Source organism: Cupressus sempervirens, chromosome 4 (assembly GCF_028749045.1).
Source record: "Cupressus sempervirens isolate cs-2001-9-10 chromosome 4, ASM2874904v1, whole genome shotgun sequence".
Classification (NCBI taxonomy): Eukaryota; Viridiplantae; Streptophyta; class Pinopsida; order Cupressales; family Cupressaceae; genus Cupressus; species Cupressus sempervirens.
Genome location: NC_143121.1, coordinates 849,053,631 through 849,080,051, shown reverse-complemented (window position 1 = coordinate 849,080,051; position 26,421 = coordinate 849,053,631). Strand labels below are relative to the sequence as shown.

The 26,421-nt window shown below is 33.4% G+C and overlaps 2 pseudogenes; both read right to left on the bottom strand.

Annotated features, from left to right (window-relative positions):
* Window positions 1-19,452: 19,452 nt before the first annotated feature.
* On the bottom strand, window positions 19,453-20,143 carry LOC149564043 (eukaryotic translation initiation factor 3 subunit I pseudogene; annotated as a pseudogene).
* Window positions 20,144-25,531: 5,388 nt separating this feature from the next.
* On the bottom strand, window positions 25,532-26,220 carry LOC149564042 (eukaryotic translation initiation factor 3 subunit I pseudogene; annotated as a pseudogene).
* Between the last annotated feature and the right edge of the window lie 201 nt (window positions 26,221-26,421).

The following is a 26,421-nucleotide window of genomic DNA, read 5'->3' as shown; positions in this document are numbered from 1 at the left end:
GTCAAGTCCACAGTGAGTGTCAAGCCACTCAAGTGTTGAGTAGATAGTGTATACCGAGTGATTCAAGAGCTGAGTAAATAGTGGATGCCAAGTGATATAGATGTTGAGCCACAACAAAAAGATTAGTCTATATTGAGCATCAGAGACTTTAGATGCCAAGTAAAAGAGTTTTGACATATTTGTTTGTAATGGCACAAACAACTATGTAAACCATTTTTGAGCCAACTTAAGGATGAATTACAATATTTTGGAGATAAAGACAAATATTAAGTTGGATTCCCAATGAAATTACATGTAGCTAATCAAAAAATGGGAAGGATTAAGTGACAAAATGGATGAATCTCAGCCATAGATTCATACCTAACCCTACGTGACCAAAGTCTTATGAAGGAGGACAAACCCTAAAATCTCTATGAGCGGTGTTGAAGCAGAGTATAGAGAATTTTGCATGCACAAATAGAGCATTCATGGTGGCTTAGGAGTTATGAAGTGAGACTACATTGTAGAATTAGTTAGAGTAGAGTAGAGGAAAGAAGATAGCATATAGAAAAGAGACATCTGATCAAGAAGGATCAAGAAGACATAAGTATAGAGGTGATATTCCATCAAGCAATCAAGTGCTAATGGTAGGACCAATGGTGAGACATTTTAATAGGTGATTTCAATCAAAATCTCTTAACAGAGTAGTCCTAATAGGTTGTATTGAAATCCTTTAACAAGGTGCTTACTTAGTTGTAAGTTAAAGTCCTTTAGCAAGGCACACTTCTAATAGGGTGTTGAAATCCTTTAGCAGGGTGAGACCTAATAGTCTTTGTAAGCTTTTAACAGGGTAGACCTTTCACAGGGTTGATCATGTTTCATGGTCAAAACATTGTAACCTTCATTGGATATGCTTTATTACTACAGTAGTGAAGATTTTTGGGTGTCATCCCCACCCTAATTTTACCTTCTCACTTGGAGGGTTTCTGGGTAATTATATTTGGTGTTATATGTGTGTGAATCTTTACTTGATTATATGTTTTAGATATACATGTTTTACATCTTATTTGAGTTTACACATTGAATGTATGAGATGGATGTATGGTCAAAAGTTTTATGGGTCCAAGTTTAAACTATTGATTCACCCCCCCTCCCCCTCTCAAAATTTTTCCTTTTCTATTGTAATTCCAACATTACATACATCTGATCAAAAAAAGGGAAGGTTTAAGTGGCAATATGGGTGAATCACTACCATTGATTCATACCTAACCCTAAGTCACCTAGGCCTTCTTAAGGAAGACAAACCTGAAAGTTTAAAATGAATGCTAATGGAAAATTAAAGAGAGTTTGCATGCACAAATAGAGCATCCATGGTGATTGAGGTGTTATGAATTGAGTTACATTAAAGAATTGGTTAAGGAGAATATGGGGAAGGAATTAGAGAACAGTAGAGATACATATGATTGGAAAGGTTCAAGTATACATTAGTAGAGAGGTGATCTGACATCAAGCAACAAAGTGCTAACTGAAGGATCATTGCTGAGACATTTTAACAAGTAAATTAGTTAAATCTCTTAATAGAGTAGTCTTAACAAGCTATTGTAAATCCTTTAACAAAGTGCTTACTTAATTATAAGTTAAAGTCCTTTTACCAGGTACACTTTTAGTAGGGAGTTTAAATCCTTTAATAGGGTAAGATCTAAAAATCTGTTAAGCCTTTAACAAGGCAGACCTTTCATACGGTAGATCAAATTTCATGGTCAAACATTGTAACCTTTATTGCATACACTTTATTAATCTAGTAGTGAAGATTTGTGGGTGTCATCCCCACTCCAATTTTACCTTCTCCTTGGAGGGTTTTTGGGTAACCAAATATCTTGTGTCATACATGTGTTGAATATTTTATTTTGATGCTATGGACGTATATGCTTAATTTGGTATTTCAGTTTATATGTATAGATTGTGAGATGGATGTGTAGTGAATAGTTTTAGAGGTTGAAAGATTTAAGTGCTAATTCACCCCCTCCCCCCTCCCCCCCCCCTCTCCTAGAGTTTACTTCCCTATTGTATTTCTAATAGTCATGTGACTTCTACACAAACATTTAAAATGAAAATTGGCTAAGACTTGTTTACATTTTTTCTTTGTGTATTGTTTATGATGATTTCTTTGCTAAGTTTTCCCTCGCTAATAGTCTCTTGAGGATGTCATGAACTAAAAGACTAGGGACATGGGACATGTTTTCCTTTGATTTCTATCTATAGGTGTACTTTGCTAGATCTTATGTATCTTGAGCATCTTTCTTGGCTCCCTTGATACTTACGATCTACATCATATCATCCTTGTGTTTTTTTGAAAGTGCATGCTTATGGTCATCTCAACATTTTATGTCTCAATGCAAGGATAATCTTGTTATATTAAACCTAGAGATGCGAGGATAATCTTGCTATAATCTTCCCACATTTTTATCCAAATAAGATCATATTCACATCCTCATATTTTATGTTAGTGATGATTGTATAATTTTACAATGTCCATAATAAGGCTCAAGGATTAAAACTAGGACCTACTTATATAACCCTTGCAATATCACATTTTCATATTAGCTTGTATTTTGTAAGAGTTCCATTTTAGCTTAGCTTTTCATTTTGTGTGTTCTGAGAGTCTTCTTTATCTTTCATGGATGTGTTAGTCAACTATGTTCATCTTCTCAATTCTTCTTGATCATGTCTTCAACTCCTTTTGATCTTTTCATCTCACTACTCTTCTTTTCTTGCCATCATAAGGGGTTAATCTATTCATTATATATAATCTATTCAAGTGCTAAATTTTTAAATAATGCGTCCATATCATAACATAGAGCTAGACATAAGAGAGAGATATCAATACATCCATGAATGTCTCAACATAAGATGGGAATACATATGTTAGAAATATAAGAGGAGTAACTGAGAGGGGAGGGGTGAATTAGTTACAACTAATATAAATCCTAGATCCCTTAGATGTCAATAAAACTCTAATTATATTATATTCTATTGTAACTCAGCAAACATACATGCACTTGCTTTACTTTAGCAAATAATGTAACTCAAAAATAACTGAATATATTGAAATAACTCGGTAACTACTTAACATGAAAATCTTAAGATATTATCTATGATTATACTTATTTAACTTAGTTGTAAACACATAAAAGAAATAGCATGAATACAAGTGACAAAAAGATTTAATGTGGAAACCCAATTTGGGGAAAACTACCAATTGCAACTAGTTACTAATTTTCACTCTTCTAAAGTGAGCCCTATTAGGAGCCAACCTTGTTAAAGGTTACAAAACACACTGTTAGGTGTGACCCTATTAGAGGATTCAATCACCTTGTTAGGAGTGGCCTTGTTAGAGGTCTTTAGAAAATTCAATAGAAATGCCACCTTGTTAGAGGATTTACCAATAGTTGCTATGCCAACTTGGTTAAGATATTTAAATCATTGTTGCAATGGTTAGAGAGTAACAATGAGATAACCTAATTCTTGATGCAACTAAATTGCTGATTATAGATTTCAATTCTTGCTTGTATACTTGATCCTTCTTAACACTTCAAATAGAAATGCCACCTTGTTAGAGGATTTACAAATAGTTGTTAAGCCAACTCGGTTAAGACATTTAGATCACTATTTAAGGTTAGAAAGTAACAATAAAATGGCTTGATTTGTAATGCAACTGAATTACTTATTACAGATCTCAATTCTAACTTGTATGCTTGGTCCTTCCTGATCAAATGTATCTTTGCAACTCAACAAGGATATTTTGTTTATCCTTCCTATTTGCATCCTCTAAGCATCATCAAATCTTCTATTGTGTTCCACACAATCAATCCTCTACTTGACCTTACACACACACACACACACATTGTCAAGTTGGCTTGAATACAACTTAGAATAATTAATATTCATCTCCTCAGTCAACTAGAACCGACAAATAATTTAATTGAACTCAATATGCCAAAACAAGAAAATCCTTCATTAGCCGACCCTGCTTAGCAGATACTAACACAACAACAATTATTTTGTGTTAACCAATTGAACTCAGTTAGCATTGCATATTCACAAAGTTCCTTTGGTAACCAAGTGAGCTTGGTTAACACTCAACTTTTGTAAACTTTACTTTGTCGCCCAAGTGAACTCAGTAGACACTATCTTCTAAACTAGGCAAACTCTAGATTACTTAGTAGATATATGAAACTATCTACAATGCCCAAGTGAGATTGGCATACACTAATGGGAAATGATATGAAGTTTTGTGTAACATTAAAGACAATACAAAATTAATCAATTATTTTCAACAACATAAACATGAGCATACATATCAACATCACATGGAAACATAAACATAAGTGTTGAAATATAGAGATACATCCAACATATGAGCATAAATGAGACAAATATGCAAAGGTAAACTCAAAATCTAGAATCTCATGTATATATATGGTGAAATATCAAATATACAACCAATACGAGTACCAAAATATAGATTAATGTCTCGAAAAAATAAATCAAAATATCATGATGTCATGGAGCCCTATTGTAAACCCTACCTTCAAATCCCTCCCTCATGTGTCTGATGTGGCTATGGAGGAGGTGTGTGAGTCATATCCACTAGCTATACCACTTCCTCTAATCTCCCAACTCTCTATGACTAGATGGGCAACTACTAATCATTGGGAATTACTACTATGTCCACTCCATAATAATAGGCTTCTATAGCCCCCTGTCACTATGCCTCTCACTATGTAGCCACTAGATCCTCCCTTAATGCTCTCTCATGTCTGATTTTATTCTCCCGCATCTTCTTGCTGCTGATCTATCACAACTATAGTAGTCTAGGCATGTTAGATCTTTGCCTCCAATGCCTTGATCCTCTAATATCTCACATCATCTCATCCAGTGAGTGTAGGTGGCTCCTTCTTCTAACCTCTATCCTTCTTTACTAAAGGATGTCTAACAAGCCTATCCTCCTCTAATGGATCCTCATCCTCCTCCACTCTCACCCTACTCGAGGACCTAGTATGGCTACCTCATGGACCTCTCAATATATTTGGCATGTCCCACCCTCTCCCTCCTCTCCCTCCTCTCCCTCCATCTCCTCTATCATCTCCATCATCTCCCTCCCCACCATTGTCTCCATACACTACATCTAAGGTTATGAACCTTAGAAAGGGTGTCCTCCTCCTCCTTTCTCTCATAGTCTAGAGAGCTCCTTGCATTTGTAACTACTAGGAGGTATTCCCAAGACACCTATTGTAGATACTGTGTCTACTATAGATATATTGCATAGATGAGCATGGGTAGCCATCCCATGTCCTCCTCCATTTTCCTAGTCTACGTATTGGTCTTTGTCAACACTCTTTATCTATATCCAAAATTCTACCACACTTAGTTGATGACCACCCTCTCCATTATCCATAGCTGCCTATCTAGCAGTGGCCTACTAAAAAACATGTAAGCTAACTCCTCCTATGCCTCTTCTCAAAAGGAGTTAGGTCATCTAGTGTCTAATGATAGAATGAAGTATCTCTACAATGGGAGTATGCATTGAATCTATAATACCTATAAATATAGGGTCTTCCCCTATGCCACAACTACACTCTAGGATGCAACACAATGATGTAGTCCTGCATCTATATCTATGACAATATGGCTCTACATTCCCAACTCTTTGCCTCCCTAAAAAAAAATTCATGAAGCTCATGATACATGTTCACAAGGATGGAAGGACCCCAAGCCATGCACCTTGGTCTACCCATGAGATCTAACATTAATATCCCTCATCTATATGAGAACCCTCTCTAGATCCTATCCATAATGAAAGCCTATCTAATCAGGGAGTATACTATACATGGCACTAGGTGTTAGAATATTTAGAATAATCGAGGTGGGGGGTGGATTAGTTATCCTCAGGTCCAAATGTACCAATCAAACTTTCACTAACTTCAAACAACTTCAAAAATATGATGTAGGAGCATCTGAGGTTGCCTTGTAATCCTACACTTTTGTTCATTCTACCAGGTGCTATCGAGTTCTTAGTGGATACCAAGTGATTCTTTAGTTGTTGAGTTATTTGTTTGGTTGCTGAGTGATTCCTTTGGTTGCTAAGTTCCTTTGGATGCTGAGTCATTCCTTTGGTTGCGAAGTTTCTTTAGATGCCAAGTCATTCCTTTGGTTGCTGAGCATTGGAGGATGTTGAGTGCTAGAGTTTTGTGAAGTTTTCATTTGCTGAGTTATCTGTGTCTAGTTCTTATTTGGTTTGACCTTTCTTGCATTTAATTTGTGTAGCTAATAATTGTTGTGGGCCAACTTGTGGCTTTTCTATGTTCTAAAATCTTTTGTAAGGCATTTCAGAAAGTATTTAAGGAAGTCTAGGATTGAGTTTTAGAAAAGTAAAATGGAGAAGATCGAGAATAGGGCTATGAGTCTAGAAGTTCAAACTTGAAGTTGGTTAGTGAATCTGGAAGTTATATTTTACAATTGGTCGTAACCCAGAAGGCCTTATAATTGGATATGTATGATGATATTTTCATGAATCAGTAAAGAATATTGTCCTCTCTGTCTATGGTGTTTTTCTCTTTTGTGTTTTCTTCCATTGTGTTCACTTTGCAAGGTTGATTTGGATTGTTGGGTGTGCCTTTGGCTTTGGTGATTCCCCTCTCTCCGTGTGTTACAATCTCATTAAATCACTTGGTCCATATAGCAACTCATCAACAACTTAATATTCTATTTGTTACTTAACTATTTCTTTAGTATATGCTAACCAATAGTAAAATAAATAATAGTAAATAGCATGCATCACACATATAACATTCACACACATATGACACTAGAATTTACAGTGGAAACCCAATTTGGGAAAAACCACCAAGTAACATGGTACCACTTTTCACTCTTTTGAAGTGGGCTAATTTAAGAGTCAACCCTATTAAAGATTACAAAACACATTCATAGGTGTGACCCTTTTAAGGGATTTACCCAACCATGTTAGGAGTGGCTTGGTTAGAGGAATTTGGATCATTCCATTAGAATGTCACCTTGATTAAAAGATTTTTACTACCACAATGGTTAGAAAGTAACATTAGGTTTGATCGATAAAACATAACTCACTTTGAAAATTTAGATCTCTATTCAACTCATTTGTTGGTTCATTAACTAGACTTTATTAACATTTCCACTAGTTATACACTTGGTAACCCTTCAAGAAATCACAATTCACCATTCTCATCACTTCTCCTCTTCTACTATGTTCTTCATAGTTTCTCCTTAATATTTCCAGTCAACAATGAACCAACCTTAGAAATAATCTCTTATGCCTCCTTAAATAGGTAATTTTGGTCTTTTTTTGCTAAAACATCAACATAGATCTTTGGGTTAGGTTAGGTACATCAAATCTATCCACCATTTTGTTCTTCTACTCCTTTCTTGATACTTCTAGAAACTTATCTTGTAAATCCTTTCCTTTTACCTCATAACAAGCTCAATTCATGCATTTATGATCCAGGGGATAAAAAAATTACTGAAAAATAAAATGTCCACAATGCTCCAAGAATCAACATCATTACAAAGTGTTCACAATTTTGACTCCAACATAACTCGAACGAGAAAAATTGGAGTTCAAGTGCAAAAAGTATGGCTGGTCAAAGTTTGGTCAAACTGGGACTAGAGGCCATAAAAGGGTGAAAAAATAATCATCTCAAAAGTATTTGACAATGGATTCCAAATGAAAGAGCTCGTCAAAAGCTTTCCAATGGCATTCGTTTCATCAAGAACGAAGATCAGATATAAAAGTTATGATGGTTTCAAATTCAAGCATAAGTATGGATTTTGATGATGTCAGCATGACATCATGAAATCATAAAGCGAGGGAAAACATTTAAATTTGAATTAAAATAGCTATTTAATTCGAATTAAAGGGATGAGATAATGGGAGTTGAACTCCTAACCATTGGCCTCCTAAAATTAAGGCCAACCAATGGGCTATTTATGGCACATGTAATATCATGGGAAGAGTTGTTATCTATCCATAATAAATCCGCCCAAGCTTATTTAATTAAGGGTATTTGTTGAAAACAAACCCTTAATTTTGGTGTCAAATCATAACAAAATAATGGTAAAAGGGGCAAATTCGAAATATGTAATCAAAATGGGAGATTATGTTGGTTAATTGTTTTAGCCCATTTTTGGCTAAATTTGATGTATAAAATGGGGGTAGTAAGCTTTGGAAAAGCATCTAGGTGATGAGAAGGAGATTATGATCTTAGAGACTTGATGATTATTCCTGCACATTGGAGAGTAATGCTGCAATTGTGCTTGAAGGGAAGATCTTGAACACTTGTAATTGATTTTGGAGCAAATTGGATCGGTCCCCCTATTAGAGTTGGACCCAGAGATGTAGTCCTTCCCGGATGAACTCCGTTATCAATATGTCTCTACTCTCTTTCTTTCAGTCATTACCTTTTTATGCTTTATTCATTTAAGCATTTAAGTTGTGTTAATTTGCTAATTAACGCTTTGAAATTTTACTTTATGAAATAATGTTAAGCATTCCTCTGTAATAGTCCTAGATCCTAATCAGATCAATTTAACATGCTAAGTCATAAATCCTTATCATCCATACATTTTGACTAACCAAAAAATTCAACTATTTTGGCCTCAAACTTGATTCTTTCACAAACTATAACTTTTGCTGACACTCAACCATCACTATGCAACTCAGCCTCCATAGGCTCACTCGGTCATCACTATGCTTGGCTAGTACTACAATTTTCTTCTTCACCTTTCTTAGCCATAACTATCACTTGGCTAATATTGTTTTCTCGGATAACCTTTAAGTTCCTTAATCTTTTGTTTTAGCTTCTTCATTGACTGACCACATTATACTAGGATTTTCTTGTGTTTAACTCAACACTTCTATACTTCATAGGATGATTGAACAATACATCATCTTGCCAAATACTAACTGATCAAGTACCCATTGTAATTCCATCATACTTGCTCCTCTACACTCAACAACTTCACTAGTTCATCTAGTTATCTTGCTTTGCAAATCTTATTCATCAAACAATAGATATGACACTCTACACTATTAGTAAATGTCTCTCTAGTAGGTTTCACATCAATGCCAACATATAAATTGTTCCAATTGTAGTTTCTAACTATATCCCTCTTTGGAATTGATGGTAAACCCTCTAGTTACCATGCAAATGCAAAAGACATTCTCATGATTTATTAGTAACAACTCCCTTTGTGATTTGATATCTAGACCTTCATTAATATCCTTAGTTTCATTCTGATTCTCATCTTTCACTCACTTACAATTCTCCCTATATGATACAAATTGTAAATTCTTCGATGTTAACATCAATTGCAATACCAACCATATTGGCAACACCTCTTTCAAATTTATGTTAATTTAGCTTCTCCCTCTAATCTCTGGATAGAAACACCTCTAGACATATCTCCCTCTTTTGATAACATAAAATTCATATAGATTCTCTCTCTTTCATGTAGACGTAGAATGGTAACTGATTTCATAACATACTCTCTCTCTCTCTCTCTCTCCCCCCCCCATATAAGATGGTAACTGCTTAACATATACTCACCCTCTTTGACATCAATGCCAAAAGCATCAACCATTCACATATATCTCTCTATTTTATCTAGCATACATGTCATCTTCAATTTTTCACTATCTAACTAATATAGAAATGTCACTTTCTCTTCATTTTACCTTGACTCCTTACAGTCTCATTTGTTCAAGCTTCAATTCATCTCTTCACAATCCTTAGGAAGATCCTAAAGTGTGACCTACATCAATGTGTAAGATATTATGGTCATATCATTTGATGCAATGCAACATCTATTCTCTTCTTTCTTTAGATAGGGGAATCACCCCTAATTTACATCTTAGGTACTCAAAAGTATCCTTAGGTACAATGCCTTAGTGAATATATTAGCTATCTACTCCTTTGTGTTCATATACTTCAATCTCACTTCTTTGTCTTGTACCAATTCTCTCAACTAATGATACTTGATAGAAATGTGTTTGGTCTTTGTATGCATCACATGGTTTATTGATATGTTTATAACAATTGTGCTATCACAATATATCACAATAGGTTTAGTAATGTCTTCCTTCATACTTTTCAACAATTGTTTGATCCACACAATATTTGAACAATTGACTGCTACAACAACATACTCAACCTCTTATGTGGATTGAGAAATACAATTTTTCTTCTTGCTTGTCCATGAAATCAGTCTCCTTCCCAAAAAGAAAGCACCCCCACTCATATTTTTTTGTCATCAATGTTTCTAGCCTAGCCAACATCTGTGTAAACTTTTAGTTCAAACTTATCACTCTTTTTGTTCCATAGTCCATCAAATTCTAACACCTTGATGAAACAATTTCTAACATGATTCATCACATATTGATATTATCTATTTGAAACTAAATAGTTATTCAAAATTTATTTGATTTCCACAACTAATATTCTATTCTATTACTTTTAATTCCAACTAATATATGTAAAACTAATTAATTTAATTAATTTATACTTAGTTAACCTAGAAAAATAAATTAATCTAGACATTCATGTACGCATCTGAGCATAAATGATAAGTCATCTTGTTTTATACACTCAAAGACCTAGTATTTCCACATACTATGATAGTGATTGTGAGTACTTACGAGAATAATTGTACACCATGTATTAGTTAAGGTTGCACTTAAGTTCATTTTTCCAAGCATTGATATCAATTCTATGGTGCAGATTTAAAGTAGATCAAACTATAGTCAGTGTGTAGATTTTGAGCATTCATCGAATCAATAATTTCTAGGATCATTCATGTGACATATTGATGTTTCCTAGTTTAAATATATTTGACTTCTAAAGTTAATTTTCCATTTGTTCATTTTGAATCAAACAACTAATATAGTTAGAGTAATTATTTGTTTAATTACCGTATAAATTTATGTAAAGAGTGTATAGCTTGTCGTACTCAAAACTAAAAAGATCATGCATATCAACTTAGTATATACAATTAAAGATCTAATATTTTCGCAATAACAATCATGAGTATTTACAAATATAATTACATGATAATTTTTATCATTTGTTTCTAATATTAGATTCTAAAATTCACCATCAACATTTTGTATGATTTAAAAAATCTAAAGCAATTAACATTCATTATAGTTCAACTTATTGTGTTGATGTTTGTAATTTTGTTGTCTTTGATGCTATTGAGCCACCTTTTCCTATGAGTCAACATTGCAATAATGAAACTACCTAGACACTTGTTTAACATAAGGAGAATCAAATCCTACTAGCATGTATTGTTTGGTTAGGTTCTTAGTTAAGCAATCTCACATTTTTTATTTAAATTAGAATGTAATCTATTTAACTCTACTTGTATTAGTTAGTCAATTACTTTGTTTTATTGAATAATTTTATTCCAACTTTAATTTTCATAGCTTCAACCCTTCCCACTTAATTTTTATTATATTTCAACCATACCCAAAATAAGAAACAAAAACCTACAAGTTTTTGCATTATGCTTCCAAATAAGTGAGATGATGTGTAAGCAATGATGCCAAAAACATTTGTAAATAAACAAGAAATTATGAAAAATATCATGTTTCTAGACATCCTAGACATTAGGTATGGTGTTGGCACTGAAAGGGGCATATAAACGCCAAAACAAATGTCATAAAGCTTATCTTATATGTAGAATGAAAGAAGAAAAATCTTTGGAGTACCATCTCTCATACCTAATCAACACTTTAATATCCCTTGATGGTTACACTTAATCCATGAACGTTCACGGTAGTAGTTACTCTTTATCTCCATGCTTATTATTACTTAAATGAATAAACAATTATTAAATCTAAAAAAAAGGTATTTAACAAACTAGCGGAAACTTGAACGTAAGCTGTCACATGGCGTCACGGCAGTGGCTAAATGAGACACGTTGAATATGATATATACAATAGGGAGATATATTATCAATATGTTTGACTTGAATATAGGGACGTAATTAGGACTTGTACCAACTATAGAAAAACTAAACGTTGTAGGTCAAAGCTAGAGAATATTATTGGTGCTAGATGGGCATTTATGAAAACTCCCTTTAGTGTCACAATTTCAATCTTTGTCATTTAAAAGCACACTCTATAGTTAAATAAAAGTTTTAATATGAATGGATTTGATTTCAATTCAAATTGAATATATAATTAAAAAACTATTGCTTTTACCATTTCAACAAGTCTTTTTCTGTACCTTTCAAATTCTCAAGACTAAAGAATGAGGTGTTATGAAATGGGAATGGAATAATATAGGAGTAATGTTTTTAATACAAATTGATGTTGCAATTTAAGGGAAGGGGGTATATCTCATTATCATCAATATCTAAGATGGAGTCTGCTATTTTTAAGGGAAGGGGGTATATCTCATTATCATCAATATTTAAGATGGAGTTTGCTATTTTTTAATAATTTTTTATACAAATATTAGTATTGGATTATTTATATTATTTATGTTATATAAATTGGAGTTTGCTATTTTTTAATAATTTTTTATACAGATATTAGTATTGGATTATTTATATTATTTATGTTATATAAATTTAAAAGGGTTTATAGATTATTTTTATAAATATTTTATAAATAGGTGTATTTTAGATATTTGTATTAATTAACTATACTAAATTAAAAAATGATAATTATTTTTTAATAGTATATTAAAGAACATAAGGTCAATATTCTTAAAAGATGAGTTTTTTATATTATTAGATTCCAAAATAGCATCCTTCATATTAGAGAACATTCTATTTAGAATCTACTAGAAGATTGTTACATCTATAATACAAAATATTAATGTAAATCCAAAGCCTTCAAATATAGAGAATTGAGTGCATAATTTTCTAATGTTTTACAAATCATGATGACTAATTATTATCACAACAAAGTTCATGGGTATTTCATCTATGATATAGAGTACACTATAGATTTAGTGATCGTATATATCCTTACTTTTTGAGAGGAGTTTCTATTAGATCAACACCACTTAAATAGAAGTTTTTTTTTTTTTTTTTCTAAACTCAGTCCATCACCTACTTCCACTTATAAGATACCAATGATCTTACCAAATTGAATAGTGACAACATTCCTTCAATGAGCCAATAATAAATAAATAAATGGAACTTAAATGCAAACAAGAGGAAACTTGATAAAAAGAAACTTGTCAATTCAATAGTCGCCACCATTCATTCTACTCAGTGATTATCAATCACATACCAATGATGAGATGCACAATTTACAAATTCACATTTTTAGAGAAGTACTTCTAAAATATCCTTGTTAATGGAGAAGCACACGAGCTTATTCAATTCCCTTAAACCATGCTTAAAGGATATTAGATATTAATTTGGAGTATCATCAAATGGACTTCCTAGATAGTATTATAAAGCTTCCACTCAAGCAATAGATTATAGTTTATACACTCTACTCATAATCATTCACCACCCTTGAACTACAGATAATTAGAAGATAGAGAGTTTTTCAACTGAAGGTCTTCTAAGACAGATAAAGTATTAATTCATTTTACATGTTTACCATATTGTCATTTTTAGTTTTCTAAATTTTTTAATTTTTATGGTGACTTCCTACTTTGGCATGCCTTTTTGTAGTAGTTTGTAATGTGTATAAAAGTAAATGACAATGTAATAGTGATATTTGCATACATTTGTGACTCTTTTTTCCTTAAACATCATTTCCACTTTGATTGAAGTGTCATCTTTATCATGAATAGTCTCAAGTAACATAATATTGCATTGAATTACTTCAAATGATATCACATCTTGATCCTTTATTACTCATCCCTAGATACTATTCTCATTCTTTAGATTAGCATTCATCATGTCTTGATTTAGATAGGAAAATAAAAACTTGAAGAAGGTCATATATATTGGTGTGGATCTAGTCTATGAACTTATAGTTCCAATTCAAAATAAATCCACTAAATTGCTTCTATTAGCCATTGTGGCCTTGCCTAAGACATATTTCTTTTGACTTGCGATTTACATTATTGTCGTAAAATATATTTACTCACTCATTTGAAATCATCATAGATTGATGTACTATTAAGGATAAGAAATGAATAGTTGTGGATTATTTTCTAGAGCACCATAATAGCATTATTAGATGATTGCATTAAAATACATCGTCTTAGGTTGATTGAATAATTATTTGATGTCCTTAATCCTAGATAACTTTTTCATTCTTCCAATTGATCCACCTAGGGGTTTAACTAATGAAACACAATCCAATAGTAATATTTTTTTGAAAGGTGGTTGCAAAGATTTCTAATATTTACTAAAATCTACATATAAAGTCTAGCTATAAGAAAATAAAAGTGTAAATTATAATAGTCAACTTTATTTGAACCAATATTCATGAGAAAAAAAAAATTAAAAAATTTAATAAATTATAATACAAAATTAAGACTTGAACTAATTTTATTAGATCATTTCCATATTTACAAAAGTTAGATCCAAAAATATGAATGTAAACAAAAGAGATACATAATCAATTTGTAGAGTTAAAAATAATCATCTAAATATTTTCTAAAATGTATTATAATAAAAATCTTGCACCTTCAAAATTACTTTACCCCTTACAAAAACTAATAAATGTCGTCTTTAAATGTATTTTTTCATGAATAGTCCCTTCTCTAGTAGTTAAATATTAAAGTTACATATTCACAAAAAAGAGGTCAGGGATAGAAGATCACCCCATGAGAGTTTGAACAGCAGAGTCAGAAACAATAATAATTATTCACAAAAGAAAAAGAATTAAAATTGCCCTCAAGTGGCTAAAGCAATGCAAGTTGAGGGAGGCAGATTACATCAATCATGAAACCCCCATGCATCAATGTGATTGGAGGGAAGCTCACAAGGAGTCCACCTATCATCATCAACAACAACATCTTGTTCTTTTTCCTCTCCCTCGACCTTGGGAGGTGAAATTTCGAGGTCCATGCAGGGGAATGACCACTTCAGATTAGTAGTAGGTGAAAGCCAACTAGGAACAATAGGAGTAGGAGGAAGAGCATCCAAGGACCACCCTAAGCCATGACGTGGAGAGGCGGACCAGTCGCAATGAACATCCTAAACATTGGGAGAGTGTTGAGGGGACTAGCAATAAGACATCTATGAGTAGCGGGTCAAGGAACTACACCCTTGCTGGTTACCATGGGGTGGAGTCTAATCCACTAAAGTGGAATCTGGCACCACTTGGGCTATCGAACATGGAGCAGTGGCCCAATGATTGAGAATATCCTACATGTAGGCCACCTCTAGGGCCACTTTGTTAGCTTGTACTTGAATTTGTAGCATAACATTATTACATATGTAAGCTTTAGTATACATAGCAACATTTATATCTAGAAAATTACATGTAAAAAGTACAACATTTCTATCTTTCCAAAGAGTGAAAAGAATATCTAGCCTAAAAGCATGCCAAATCTAGGAGAATTTAAAAGGGATTCTTTTAGAGTCCTCGAGAAAAACCATGTACCAAGAAAATAGTTCTAGCCTAAAAGGCCTGAAAAAATCTTATATCTAGAGCTAGTATTATTGAGCTCTAGACAAAACCAAAATATTTGTAGGAAAGACTTAGGTTGCCCACAAAAAGGACAACATGGGTAAGGAATACCTAGATGCTCGAGTCAAGGACCCAAAGGAAATCCATGAAGAGGACACACCAAGTAAAGTGTGCAATCTTTGTCTTAGTAATGGCTTTCCAGATAGTATTAAACATGCATCTTGAATTCTATTGTGTGAACTAGAGTTGGTAGTTGTTGGTTGAGAGTCTCAACCATGGGCAAGTGAGGTACCAAAGAAAAATATCTCATTTTTGACCTATAATTGACAAGAGGAGTACACATTTACCACTTCTATTCCTTCCACCATGGTTTGACTAGTTGAGTGCCCAACTTGTGAAGCAAGTGAGGAGGTGGAATAGAGACCTAAAGGTCAAAAGTTTACTGATTTGGATGGGTTAGAAGAAATTGGGCTTGCATATCTTCCCATGATCTTATATTCATAGTGACTCTAGAAAATATATCTTTGGGATTCCTAATGCCATGTTTGAAAAAATGCAACACACCAACACCCTAAATATTGGCAAATGGCACACCCTCAATAGAAAATAAGGGTGATCACCATAAATTATGTTGATTCATGGAAAGTTCATCTCTAAAACTATTACTAGCCTATTGAAGCCATGGCTTGACGGTCTCTCACACTCTCCAAATTATCTTAATAATAAAAGAGCCTTGGTTTTGCATTGGTTCTAAGGTGATGAGAAGCTATTGAAACCCAATTCCTTTCTATATCAACTTGTTAACTAGGAAACTAGAGGAGATACAATGTCTGAGGAGAATCTTCTAGGCACCATTCCCAGAAAGGGCTCTAATAATCCCCTTAGCACACAAGGAAATACCTTTCTTTTGAGTGGAAATAAGGCCAAGGCTATTAGATTCCTTGGGCAAGCAACACTATTCTTAAGCGACTCTACAAAAGCCATGATGGTCAAAATTTGAAACCATGAGGAAATCTTTGAAAAGCTTTTCCAATTTGGAGTATGAGGATTTGGAGGGAACCCAACAAGAGGAATTATACACATGGGTAGCATCCAAGACCTTGGAGAAAATTTTGAATTTGCCAACCAAAGAGAGAGGCTTGGTAATCCAATAATCTAACCTTTTGTAGATTTTACCAAGCACAGCATTCCAAAGGTCAATAGATGAAGCTTGAAAAGAAAAAGGAATACTCAAAAAATGGAAGATTTCACCATGTTGGACCCATTCCCACTAGTATTGAGCAAGAAGAGGTGGGGCAAAAAGGAAGGTCTATCTATAGAAAAGTGTCTTGTGCCACTAGATGGCAGACCTAGAAGCTAGATAGAAAATATCTAGACTTTGGAGCACATTGGAAATATTGTCCTCATCCTTAATGAGAGTGAGGAAGGAACTATTAAAAAAGTGTCCATTGAATATTTGAGTGGGGGACTCATGAAGAGAAATTCCTTGAACACAACCAAAGGATATGTAATGGGCTAGAAGGTATGCAAACCCTTCAGTAGCCAGGATGTACAAAGAAAGAGCTAGAGGACATCCCTAGTGAATGGATCTAAAAAGGCCAAAGGCCTCAGATTTCCTACAATTAATCATCAGGGATAACTTTAAGAAACCCCCCTTTAGTAAAAAGTATAAAATTTTGGTGAATCAAACTTTAGTTCAAGGGGAAAAATTAATTTCTATTGCCAATTTTTATTTTTAAATAGGAATTTTTTAAATTTTATTAATGATTATTTTTCAATCATACAAAAATTCTACAAAATCTTGGCAAATTTTTTATAATTTCTGAAAATCATGGGAAAAAGTACATAAACAATAATTTTATTATTATTATAAGGAGCCTAATTAATTATCAAATTTTTAGGTTAAATTTCTACTTTTACCATTACAGTTTCCCTCCAAATTATTGAATGGTGGTTTCAGGGAAGCACCTCTATTATTTTTAACTATTGAACGATCCTAGAATAATGGCCTAAATCCTATTTCAAGTCAAACTTTTAAAAGGAAACCAAGTTTTAAAGAAATTTCCCAAAGTAAAGACATGTGTCCCCAGTCAAATCTATTTTGCGGAAAAGTGAGAAAGGATAAAAAGTTTCATGAAAAGACTTTAGAATAGAGAGACATGTCAAATCTACATACTTAATCTATAGTGTAACTTAAATTTTTACCAAATATTGACGAATATGACCATCAATTAAGAAAAGCATTGAAAATTATAAGTGAATATATTTAAATTACTATGTAGAAAAATTAGATTCCACTGGCGAAGTCATTACTAAAATATTGTTGGTAAACAGATTTGTCACAGTAAAATTCACCCAACGGAGTGTATGTGGAAAACTGTTCATAACAATTGGATAGGCTCTTGGTATGTGACCCTCCTCTACGTTTAGAGGGTCACCTCCCTCATATGATATAATTTTAAAGGGTTTTCAAATAAAGAATCTAAAACTTTAAAGATTGAGAGAAAGTCGTTCAGGATGAATGTACCACACAACCTCACAATTTTATTGACTGAATGAGAATGATAAAAAAGGTGATCAAGAACTAAGCTTGAAAATGACCAGTATTACCATGCACATTCATAATTCATAAAAACTCACACAATACTCTGAGAATGCTCACTACAATTGCAACAATTTTTATTTTAGAACAAGAAATCAAAAGCACATCTCATTTCATTTCATTGCACCAAGAACATAATAGAGATTTTTGATTTTAGAGATAAAAACTGTACATACTTTCCAAGATTTATCTCTTGATCAAACTTTTAACATAGTTTTCCCTTATTTTTAAAACCAAAAAGTCCCTTTACAAAGCCCAAAAGAGCCCTTATATAGACACAGAGGTTAATAACTACCCGTCTGTGGTTAATAACTATCTCCCAAATACGTGATTTGGGTGAGGTTAATTAACCTCAACAAAATTAACCAAGAATGACTTGAAACTTAGACTTTACACCATTCAAGAGGAAGATTGAATAATTAATCCTTATTAATCTTCTTTTGATATTTGAATGATTCATTCAACTTACATCACTTTATTAATGAACGCATATCCTCCTTCTCATGAAGAGATCAAGAGCATGTGGTGTGTACGAGTGAGCTGAATACTAACATTATGTTTGTGATCTCTCCAATTGTGCTTATCTCTACCAAATGTGCTTTTCTTCCATGATGACATCTATTGAAAGGCTGGCCCTTGTATAGACACAAGTACCAAAATTCTCATCTGTCTTGAAATTATCACATATTATGTGAGAGTATCACATAACATTCCATTGAAACAATTAGGTGCCTAGTCTATAATTTGATTCATGCCTCTATAAATATTTGATAAAAGTTGACAAACTTAATGATTCATGCAATTATTGCATCCCCAAGAGATAGCATTTTATCGAATGATTCCAATGGATTGACTTCAACTACCTATGCATGTAAGAAATGTGCCCTTGAAATATATGATGCTATCAATTATGATATATGTTGCTCGATGACCTTCCTTAAGGTGGCTCTATTAACAAAATGCCCATCTTTCAAAGTCTTGTCTTCACCAAGATCCACAACTAAAGTGGTAGCTAGCTTGAGTTCTTTGAGGTATGTCCATCTCTCTATAGTTGCATCTAAGAGGTCTCGATATCTGTTGAAAAATTTACATATCACATCATTATAATAGTCTGGGAGTCATTTTTCATCGGAGCATTTTAACAAACAATTGCCTGATGTATTTCTCTATCAACATGTTCACTACTATAATGAGGACACTCAGTCTGTTTTTTTTTAAAACCATATTACAACTTTATGTGAAAGTAATAAGGATCAAAATGGTGCAATCTTACATAACCATCCTCTCCACCACTTGCAAAAATTCTTCCATTAGGATTAAAGGCTAGTGCATTTATAGGTCCAAAGCGTCCCTTCACACCACCGATTTCTTCTTTGAGAATCATATGAAAGAATTTTGCTTCAAATTTTCCATCACATCTGTTTGTGGTAGTGACATCGGGTGCACTTTGACCACCACCAATGACAACATGATAAAAAATAGGAGAAATGGAAACTACATTTACAGGCCACTCAGTCATATATATCTGTATTAGTGTTAAGGTTATGATGTCCCATAGCTTTCTTGATTTATCTAAAGCACCTGTGAGAATGAAGGAACCATCTGCAGACTTAGCCAAAGAAGTTATTCCCTTTTGATGACCCCTTTTTTGGATCACATTCCTTGAGTAGCTTTCTTGTCTCTGAATCCCAAAGCCATACAATGACATCTTCTCCAGCATTGATTATTGTCCTATTTAGGGGACCCCAAACAACTCTATTTATCTTGCCTTTAGACCTAGGTATCATGAGTACTAACTCAAAATCCTGCCTTGATAGATCCTTCTCAATCTACTTTACATGGATGGTTGATCTCAACTCCATGAATGGATCAGTAGTGATTAAAGATAGCTTATGATTGGTAACCTCATATTTCATGGGAATGATCCATTTGAACTATTTCTCACTTACTGTGCAATGGAACTAGAAAAGATCGTGGGTTTGAAGGTTATTTTCCAAAATGTTTAGTCCTTCATTGCTCTCGTCCATCCAAACTCAGGGTACAAGTATTGATGTTGCATGTTCTAAGTTCATGAATCATAAAAAGAATGGACCTTGTTTGTGGTTGCCACAATTCACATGTTCCATGTCTGCCTTTCCATTATCGAATCAAATTAAACATGTTCTTTTGGGCACCTCAATGCATTTAAAACTCTGAAACTAGAATGCTTGAATAAAGAAATGTAATACTCCTTCTCTCATGATGCTGACTGTAACAATGGCTTGCATCAAAATAAGCTTAATCCTTAACCTTCTAAAAGGTTAATTTTTTGAACACATCTTAACCAACTTTTCTTTTGTTTTCTAGCAGGTTAATGGTTAAGATTGTGAGCTCATCTTAACCTTTTTGTTTTTGGAAGATGGGTTAATGGTTAAGATTATAAGCTCATCTTAACCTCTTTTTAGAGGTTAATTTTGGAGGCTTATATTAACCTTTTTTAAAAGGTTAACTTTAGAAGCTTATATTAACCTCTTTTTAGAATTTTAATAGTTGATGAAAGCAATGAAAATATTATTTCAGGTCTCTCCATTAACTTGTGGCAACTCTTGACTCAGAACCTGAATTTTCAAAAATTTGATGTGCTGAGTGGAGATGAAAATGAGCCAGAGAAATTGAAGGAAAAGATCTTTCAAAAAATCATAGATGAAAAGACTAATTAAAAGCTTAAAAAGAGGCAAATTTTAAAAATAACCAAATTGAAAAAATTTGACAACTGGGCAATAGTTGGCTCTAACTGGGGACATGGACTAATAAGGACAAAGCTTGAATTTAGAATAACTAGAATAGTGCCTTATTGATGGGGCTATAGAGTCACCTGAGGGACCACTTTGCAAAAGAGGGAACTGACACCAAAAAAAAGGGACAATTGAAAAGAAAAACTAGACATAACAAAAAGTCCTAATTAGACTATATACAAGGCATGTTTCCCTACCTCTAATGACTCAAGTTATAATCATGCAAATCCATTCATTGGCTTGGGAAAATAAATACCATGGCATACCAACATGTGAAAATTCTTAAGCTTCCATGGGTTCGAATACAAGTGTGCTCCTTGAATTCTAACTCTAAAATTCCTAGCACACCCCACATCTCTGGATGAAAGAACATATCCAAATAACCAGGCTTCATAAAAAATCTTAGACTTCAAAATCAACTCTGGCTCTTGTGGCATGGCATTGATAATTTCATTTTCAAAGAGTTGAAGTATAAGATTCTTAGGTTTTAGAATGCATATATGATATTCTCCTCTTCTTGGCAAGCCCTCTAGTTGAATTTTTACCGATTGATCATCATGAATTCTTGAACTCATTTCTGATACTAGATACTCTTTCTTTTCCATGGGCATGGTCATGGTTGAATCCTCTATAAAATTATTCCAACTAGGATGCACATCCACGTTATATTGAATCTTCTCATGATCCATTTCTTCTTCCTTATCTTCCAAAAGATCATCTTGAATTTTTAGGCACTTCTAAGTTACATGGATACCATCTTCAACAATGTGAGCCATAACGTCATTTTTCATCCCATTAATATTAAAATTTCCCATCTGAAGGGTCTTCTGATGGTTAAGATGAGAAGATACCAAACTTTGTATTGGATTGCCTTCATACAATCTATGATGTGAAGCAATCTGTGGAGTTATAGCCATTGAACCTTGTCTTTGAACACCTATTTGAGAAGTATCAATAGAAATGAGTTTGTCTAGAAACAAAGGATTAAAGTAAACACTTTCTCCATAGAGGAAATTACCATCCAAAGCTTTTGAGCACAAACTTGGGATAAAATCATCATTAGAGTTGCCTTCATCAGATTCTTCCATGAGATCACTTGCTAACTCATTACTCATTTGATCATCGTTATTCTCCTCATACAATCTCTTAGACATAGAATCTCCTATTTGATGAGAAGGCTCAAAAAGAGGATTTCTTTTTCCTTCAAATGATCCATAGGATTTTACTTCCACTTCCATTGGATTAGAGGAACTTGTTTCCATATTCATACAAATTTGAATTTCAATATGTTCAATGACATTTATGTCCTTATGAATCATTGATCTTTCTCCAAGACATCTTTCATAGAATGTGAAACATTGGCATTCTTGTTGCATGCATGATAAGGAATGAAGGCTAGATTTTTTGTCTTCTTCTCCTTGAAGCTGATTTTTAGCTTTTTCATCAACTGATCTTTTAATCAAAAGTTCATAAATATCATCAAATGTAAAGGTCTCCATTTCCTCAGGGAAAGAAGGTAATTGTAGAAGTTCATTGGTGTTTTTATCTCTATCAATGGTAGTGGTTTTAGATTGTGCCATAACATTTGAAGTATGGATGTTGTCAATAGATTCATCATCTTGAATTATCATTGAAGGATGATTGGGAAGATTTTCTCCACATAGGAAGTCATCATTTGAAGCATCGAGGCACCAAGTAGGAATAAAAGCAATATGAAATTCATCTTGATCCACATTTCTTGATCTTCAATCATTTGTTGTGTAGTTTCTTGAGATTTTGATATTTCTCTTTCTTTCTCATTAGGATTGAGATGATTGAGTAATTTCTCCTAGATTTTAAAATCTTCATAGTCATGCCTTGATAAATTAGCAAACCCTTCTAAACTTCTATAGACTCTATTCCTCAACCATATCCTTCATTACACATAGGATCTTTGTCTTCTTTCATGCATGAAGATTTAGATGAATCATTTCTAACATTTGGATTAGGAGTTGTTCTACTACCAATAAAATAATTCTTGCCTGGGTCTTCTTTCCTCAAGTTCTTGTAGTGTTTGAAGTAAAGAAGGATGTACTTTATTAGGATCCAAGTGTGTATTTCCATAGAAGCTTTTTAAAAATTCAACCTGATTGGGATCAATGGAAGTATGATTTTGATGAGAAATAGGTGCAAGAATTGGGACACCTTTTTGACCACCACTATCCATCTTCGATTGACATGAATCACTTTTCTTATAAAGTTCTTCCTTATGCTCGCATGTGGAACTTCCTTCTAAAAATGATTTTGGTCTATGAGAGAAAAAATTATTATCTTTACCATCTTCTTCATCTATCTTTCACAAAATCCAGAGGAAAGATGGATGAATCCCTTCTAGGTCTAGTTTCCATCCACCATAGAAACTCTTCAAGAAGCTTGCTTTTTTAGGATCAATAAAAATCTGATTTTGCTGAGATATAGGTGCAATATGAGAGACATTTTTAGGATTCCTCATTGCTGATTTTGATGAAGAACATTTTCCAACAAAACCTTCTTTATCTTTATATACTGAATCTTTTTCCAAGAAGGATTCTTGATCATGAAAAAGAAAACCATAGTCCTTTCCATATTCTTCTTTGACCTTTCGCAAAACCTAAAGTAAGTGGGGATGAACCATTTTAGGATCTAACCTCCTATCACCATAGAAATTCTTCAAAAATTCAACTTGCAGAGGCTCATCAGGAATCTATTTCTTGGGACATGAAAAGTATTCATCATCAGTATCACTTTCAACTTTTCCTTTGTACCAAACCATGATTTTGAATTGTCACCTTCAAATAGAGTCGTTGATAATCAATCTTTAAAATAGAGTCACCAACCTTCATTCCAGGGAAGGTACCTTTTATCAACCATATTTTTTATTATTGTTCACTTGGTTTTGGATGTGACCAAGATTTTTCCTATTTCTTCTTGGGATAACTACTATTCTTTCAATGATTACAATGTTGTGACCAATAGGAGCTCTTCACAAGATTTCCCTGAACTCTTCTTCTTCTTCAAGAACTTGATTTACTTAATGGTATTGTTGTGCACTTCATATACACCTTGAGGATAGAGTGTTCAAGTCTAAAATGATATCCTCCTAGGTGTCTTGGAAGCTGAGGTTTGGTTGGAGAACTGGAAAAATGTTCTCATGTGGTAGCACCATTGTGCTTCATTATAGGTGACTATCAATATTTCTTGTTCAATCTCCCTACCAGAGTTGCCAAAAATCTATTGGTAAATAGATTTTTCATGATAAAATTCACCCAATAGAGTGTATGTGGCAAACCATTCACAACAATTGGATAGGCCCTTGGTATGCAGCCCTCCTTTATGTTTAGAGGGGTAGCTCCTTCATATGATATAATTTTAAAGGGTTTTCAAATAAAGAATCTAAAACTTTAAAGATTGAGATAAAGTTGTTCAGGATGAATGTACCACATGACCTCACAACTTTCTTGAGTGAATAAGAACAATAAAAAAGGTGATCAAGAACTACGCTTGAAAATGACCAGTATTACTGTGCACATTCATAATTCATAAACACTCACACAATATGATGAGAATGCTCACTACAACTGCAACAATTTTGATTTTAGAACAAGAAATCAAAAGCATATCTCATTTCATTTCATTGCACCAAGAACATAATAGAGATTTTTGATTTCAAAGATAAAAACTGTACATACTTTCCAAGATTTATCTCTTGATCAAATTTTCAGCATAGTGTTCCCTTATTTTTAAAACCAAAATATCCCTCTACAAAGCCCAAAAGAGCCCTTATATAGACACAAAGGTTAATAACCACCCTTCTAAGGTTAATAACTATCTCCCAAATACATTATTTGGGTGAGGTTAATTAACCTCAACAAAATTAACCAAGAATGACTTGAAACTTAGACCTTACACCTTTTGAGAGGAAGCTTGAATAATTAATCCTTGCTGATCTCCTTTTGATATTTGAATGATTCATTCAACTTACATCACTTTATTAATGAATGCATATCCTCCTTCTCATGAAGAGATCAAGAGAATGTGGTGCATATGAGTGAGCTAAATACTAACATTATGTTTATGATCTCTCCAATTGTGTTTATCTCTACCAAATGTGCTTTTCTTCCATGATGAAATCTATTGAAAGACTAGCCCTTGTATAAACACAAGTACCAAAATTCTCATCTATCTTTCAATTATCACATATTGTGTGAGAGTATCACATAACATTTCATTGAAAAAATTAGGTGCCCAGTCTATAATTTGATTCATGCCTCTACAAATATTTGATAAAAGTTGACAAACTTTATGATTCATGCAATTACTGCATCTCTAAGAGATAGCATTTTATCGACTGATTCCAATGCATTGACTTCAGCTACCTGTGCATGTAAGAAATGTTCCCTTAAAATATATGATGCTATCAATTATGATATATGTTGCTCAATGATGCATTTCTCTATCAACATGTTCACTGCTCCAATGAGGACACTTCGTCTATTTAAAAAAAAAAACATATTACATCTTTATGTGAAAGTAATAAGGATCAAAATGGTGCAATCTTACATAACCATCCTCTCCACCACTTGCAAAACTTCTTCCATTAGGATTGAAGGCCAATGCATTTATAGGTCCAAAGTGTCCCTTCACACCACCAATTTCTTCTTCAAGAATCATATGAAATAATTTAGCTTCAAATCTTCTAGCACATCTATTTGTGGTGGTGACATCGGATGCAGTTTGACCACCACCAATGACAAAATGATAAAAAATAGGAGAAATGGAAACTACATTTATAGGCCACTTAGTCATATATGTCTTTATGAGTTAAGATTCTGATGTCCCATAGCTTTGCTGACTTATCTAAAGCACCTGTGAGAATGAACGAACCATCTGAAGACTTAGCCAAAGAAGTTATTCCCTTTTGATGACCCCTTTTCCAGATCACTTTCCTTGAGTAGCTTTCCTATCTCTAAATCCAAAAGCCATAGAATGAACTCTTCTCTAGCACTGATTATTGTCCTATTTATGGGACCCCAAATAGCTCAATTTATCCTACCTTTAGACCTAGGTATCTTGAGTACTGACTCAGAATCCTGCCTTGATAGATCCTTCTCAATCCTCTTTACATGGATAGTTGATCTCAACTCCATGAATGGATCAATAGTGATTAAAGCTAGCTTATAATTAGAAACCTCATATTTCATGGGAATGATGCATTTGAACTATTTCTCACTTACTATGCAATGGAACTAGAAAAGACCATGGGTTTGAAGGTTATTTTCCAAAATGTTTAGTTCTTCACTGCTCTCGTCCATCCAAACTTAGGGTACAGGTATTGATGTTGCCTATTCTAAGTTCATGAATCTTAAAAAGAATGGGCCTTGTCTATGGTTGCTACAATTCAC